The sequence below is a fragment of the Hordeum vulgare genome, chromosome 1H, assembly GCF_904849725.1.
Source record: "Hordeum vulgare subsp. vulgare chromosome 1H, MorexV3_pseudomolecules_assembly, whole genome shotgun sequence".
Classification (NCBI taxonomy): domain Eukaryota; kingdom Viridiplantae; phylum Streptophyta; class Magnoliopsida; order Poales; family Poaceae; genus Hordeum; species Hordeum vulgare.
This window is the reverse complement of record NC_058518.1, coordinates 178,028,184-178,033,801: the sequence shown is the minus strand read 5'-3', so window position 1 is coordinate 178,033,801 and position 5,618 is coordinate 178,028,184. Positions and strand designations below refer to the sequence as shown.

Below are 5,618 nucleotides of genomic sequence, written 5' to 3'. Positions count from 1 at the left end.
AATATGTGACACGCATGACATGAGATGCTGGCTCACTGTAGAAGTAGTTCTGTGCACATCAAGACTTTAAACACAAGGATGAATAACTTCAAAAAATAAAACTTAAAAAAATAAAAGAAGAAGCAACACATATAGAAGTGTAAAAAAGCCATAAGTGGGAACAGGATTGTGCAATAGCTTTGATGGATGTACATAACACGGTTGCTACCAAAATAAAGTAGTATATGTGACAATTTGATTGTCACACATGTTTACATGCTCATAATATACCCTTAAAGTAAACTGAAAATTGAGAGGTTCCATTAATAAAATTTTAAAACACCACATCTATACAGATACATAGCTTTGAAAGAGCACAATCAAATCACGAGAAAATAAGGAATTATCATTGTGACCGGGATTAAAATATCACACATTATTAAGAAAAATAATATGCTCAATGTGTAGGCAACACGGTACTAATGTATAACGCACTTGTCATGCGCAAAGAAGGTGCCATTTGTAAATGAAGTATTAATTATTGGTAATACACATACACATGTCTTGCACAAGCTGAGATGCATATGGAATCATGCATCAAACCTGCACGTACGAAATACATCTATATTTACTGAAGGTTGAAAATCTACAATCATGTAGCAAAGAAAGGAGTGTGCATTTTTTTGAACTCCCATATGTAGCTAAGAACACACCGAATGAAAGTAGTACATCCTGATATAGAAGAAATGTTGCTGAGGCTTGACTAATAAAAAGGAAAACAAGACAAGCATTTAGAAAAGTGTAACATTTCGATAACACTACAGTTCATGCGTCCCGTCTTGAACTTTGCTGCACAAGTTAGACCAGAGCCTGAGCACTCATAAAACCAAAGCCTTTTTTAGCTCCTTGGCATGATATATCTACACGTTGTCATGTAGTGGTATGTGTGAACATAATAGAAAGCATCAGGAGGATATTATGATAGTTTAGAACAACATAAGTTAAATGAGATACACAGGTTTACCTAAGTCCTATAGCACAACTTGGCTTTTGAAAATTTTCTCCCAAGAAAACACCGAAAAGGAAGTCAGTGCTAGAGTATGGAATTTGCTTCTTAGAAGCTTCAGATGTGTGTTAGAAGCTCATGCAAAGAAAAGATCAATAAGAACCCGAGGACCAGAAGAGCCGTCAAATGAATTATACAAGTATCTCATTGGAATAGTTTCTTTTCCTTCCGGACGCAAAAAAACAACTCACTCTTGAATGTCATACACGAAATGAAACTAAGCCATTAAGATGTCTCAAAAGAGAATAAATGACGTAAAAGGCGTCCCTCACAGGTCAAACACATACAAAATTTAGAGATTTTCTTCTTCCTCTGAGACAGCAGAAAGAAAGAAATACACCATGTATTCTTCATGGAATAAAAATGTCGAAAGTGAATAAGCTCGTTTGAGTTAGTGGGCATATGAAGAATATCATTCGGTAAGAAATCCGTGTTTACAAAATCAACTATTAAAGGAAGTCATTATTAAAAAAATAGCATTCTCTTGATAACTCCCGAACTTCAAAAGTTTATCACGCAATTGAGATCATTCATACACAATCCAAAGAACTGATGGTTAAGGAAAACGCAAAAATGGAAGGCGCAAGAAATGAATCAAATATTTTCATGAGAAAAAACCTTGGATAGATTGCAATACAAGGAAAAAATTAGAACAACTAAATTCTCAAAAGATTTATAGACAAGATAGTTGGGTAGATTCAGCGAAAAGGAGAAAAAGAAACCAGGAAACTAAATACATCCACTGTGATGTATTGCAGTCTACAGGAAGAGCCAAGAATGTCTAAATGGTATTGGATGGTTGTATGAGAATCTGAGCACGTGTGACCCTAGTTTCAGAAAGCAAAAGTGTGATATTGAATGCTACTCTTGTTCACTGCACATCAACCTAAACTAAAGATTTTGTCTTGAAAAGGACTTGAAACATGTCTACTTCATTTATGAATTAGTTAGCCCTTAGTTTATACTAGTGAGGTATCATAGAAATATTGTCTTGTATATTAGCATAAATTCCATTGCACGGTAATTAAGTGATGTAGGCTATGTTCTTGTATTCCATCTTAGAAAAGACTAAAAGTACAGTTTTTCGTCACTTCAACAGACACGTTGAAGAGCAAGATTGTAGTTACCAGTGCTGCCTTGTAGTACTTATAGATGTCCTCCACATAGTTGACAACAACGGGTTCATTGTGGCCATCGAGCATGTCGATATAATCCATGTAGGTGTCCTACCATTAACACGCAGCCAGACTTCAAATTTTTCATAATGGTGTCCTCCCATATCGCTGGTTTACAAGTGGAAATTACAATAGTCTATCTTCAATTTTCTAACAAAAAGAAGTGGCAAGATAAAATTTCACAAAGACTATCCTTAAAAAAAATATTAATTTTTAATTCCATGGGAAATAATCCTTGTAGAATGCATATAAACCACAATCCAACCTATCATTTATTGGACCATCACGACGACACATTCTCCTTTAATAGTAGAGATGTCATGCACAAAATGAGGAGCCTAAAACCAACTTTCAAATTCCTGGAACCTTTAATAGTAGAGATGTCATGCACAGGAGCAGCGACCCGTGGCAGCCCTGGATGAAGCAGTCGTGGAAGAAGAGGCGGAGGATGGATGCGCCCATGCACGACTCGTTTGCCACGGCCGACTGCACCACCGACGCGACTGCGCCCAGCGCGCCCGGGCACGAGCTGGAGTAGAACCCCGCGGACAGCTGCGCCGACGCCCCGCCGGCCGCCATGACGGCTCGGAACAGATCAGATCGGGGCACGAGGCGACAGTTTTGAGGCGCGGGGGGGGGGGGGGGGGGGGGGGGGCTCCGCCTGAAACTTACGACGTTGCCGAGGACAACGGCGTTGAGGAAGTTCGACGGGCGCCTGGGCGCAGAGTCGTCCGAGGGGCCGTCGCCGGCGAGGAGCGAGGCCGCCAGGCGTATCGACTCGGAGAGCCACGACAGCTCCTCCATGGCCTTCATGGTGGGTCTGTACCGCGCCGGCGGGGGGCGGATCCCGCGAGATCAGGCGCGGCCGATGGATCAAGGGGAGCGGCGGCGGCGGAGACCTGGCCCTCGTCGACCTGACGTGGGTTTGAACCGCCGCCGATACGGGAGAGGCGAGGCGAGGCAGAGAGACGGGGTGGGGTGGGGGTGAAGAGAGGGACGAGGTGGTCAGCGGTTTTTCTGTATTTAATCGATCGGTTTATGAAGGGATGGAAAAAATCGATGAAACTGACAGTGCTAGCGAGGGGATCTGTCGTGGTTGAACCATCTGGTGTGGCTGAACCATCACGACGACAGACCCCCCTTTAATAGTAGAGAAGAATGGAATATAGATGCACAACTACCCAAAAAGTGTCTATTAGAAAGGAGATGCGATGTCAGCTTTAATTGTGATGCTTTAGTCACCCCAAAACACAAAAATGGTGTAGATGTCGTCTCCGACGGCATGGTGTTTCCTTCTTCTCACTTCTGGTCTTCTTAATCCCTCTATTATGACTCAGGGAGAAAACTCACCAGCAGCCAGTGGTGTCAAAAATTCAGCAGAACCCACACCCCGAGACCTCATAAGACTATAACATCAACCATCTAATTATCAATCAATAACTGTATAGCAAATGGGAAAACATGCCACATTAGCGCACAGTATGATTCCAATTTCGATGCGGTGTATATCTAAAGGATAGTCTTACAATGCCGTCTTGCACGGCCGCATGGGAAGGAGCTGCTTGAGGGGTTTCGGGAGCGCAACAACGAGCACATTCTGGTGGCCCCGTCCAGGCCGACGCCAATGGCACAGCATAGGAATACCATAACAACTAAAGTAGCCACACACCCCTTGAATATAGCATTAAGAAACCCAGGAAATTTCAATTCTAGAATTTTGGGATTTCAACCCTGGGTGCTCATTGTACACCCGTGTTCAGTTTTAGAATGGGTGCCCGTGGTAATCTCGTTAAAAAACTCAAAAAATCCTATGTATAGAAAAAACTATTTGGATGAATCGTATACCGGACCGTATTTCCTTCGCCATGGATACCATGGGCACCCATTCCCCACGAAACTGAAACCGGGTGTACAATGGGCACCCAGGCTTAATATCCCAAAATTTCAGAATTTTTTGAAATTTCCTGGTATGTTTTAAAGTCTATATTCATATAGGTGTGTGTGATACCTGGGAGCTCCAATGCATTTCCCCTACTAACTACTGCTTATTGTACTCTACGTTGCTACATTAGTTCAGCAGTTGTAAACATGGGAATGTCAGACTGCAAGTTGAGTACAAGGGTGATCTAGATACAGTTATATATGTTACATCTTAGTTTCAACTGACTGGGTTAAGCATCTCCGACAGTTGCAGCACAAGAAAAAAAATACCTTAACCAATACAAATGGAAGGCGGATGCCATTGACGTTCTCTGCTGAGCTTTGCAGTGTTTCGTTACGTAACTTGATGTTCTGGAGATCATCAAACTTTAAATGAACAAGAAAGAATCATCAGGAGATATCAAATACAGCGGTATATTTAATAGTAGGAGGCAACAAAACCAAATAAAAGTGCTGCATAGTGTAAACAACTTACCTTTTTTCGATTTCCTGGAGGAGTGCCTTCTTGTGCCTAATCTTGTTGACGAGTTCTTTGCGAACTTCCTTTTAAAAAGAAGATGGTAGCAATCAAATAATAGTCATATAGGAATGGATTACTGTCCATCTAGCCTGAAAACCAAGCACGAATACCGACCTCCAACTTCTTTAGCTTTTCATATCTGTAATTTGAAAGGCCCATCCACCATATCTCCTTTTTTTTCTTTTGCAATAACACGAAGTGCAATGAGAACGTTGAAAGCATCATACACTCTCCGCCTAATATTCTTCTCATCAAACTACAAAAATAAATTTATTTTTTGTTAGCACGTAAGTTTTGCACATATGATTCTTTTTTTACAATTTGATGAGAAATGAACTTGAAAGTTCTCGGAGTGATGTCGACATTTAGGTTTGGTCCCGATCTTCTATGTTTGATGTTTGCTGTAACTTACTTGTCCAGTTTTCTGTTAGGTTGGTGTGTTCTGTCGTCGTAGTTGCAAAGACAGTAAGGTGGCAGTGCTGGTTAGAGGTTCTACAACGTATGCATGTTTGTAATAAGCTATCTGCACCCATGACATTTGGCGGCTGACACTGTTTGTACTAATTCCATGCCAAATGAAATTGGGAGCGATGGTTCTTAATTCGAAAATAGATAAATAAATGCAAAAAGGGATCAGAGAAATCCATATTATACAAATAATAGGAACAAACCCCTTGACCAATATGTGCCATGGATTTCAGCTCTGAATAAATTTCATCTGCAACCTGTAATAGAGAGTAGCTTGTTGAGGTAGTTAATGACTCAAACGGGGAGAAAATAAATCAGTTCCCAAGCATATATCTTCGGAAGGCATGTTATGTATCAGAAAAAATAGCATGGCAGCAATGTAATAGAAGTATTGACTTTTATGCCTTTCAGCATTTAAACGACAGGATAATTATTTTTCGTTGGCATTCAGGATACTCTTTGTGCTTCA

General features: G+C 41.0%; 1 long non-coding RNA gene across 1 annotated transcript; it reads right to left on the bottom strand.

Moving 5' to 3' along the window:
- Window positions 1–4,632: 4,632 nt before the first annotated feature.
- On the bottom strand, window positions 4,633–5,408 carry LOC123408481. The gene is made up of 3 exons (XR_006612759.1): window positions 5,353–5,408; window positions 4,796–4,937; window positions 4,633–4,704 (listed from the first exon to the last, which is right to left on the bottom strand). It is a non-coding gene; the product is annotated as an uncharacterized LOC123408481 (long non-coding RNA).
- Window positions 5,409–5,618: the final 210 nt, after the last annotated feature.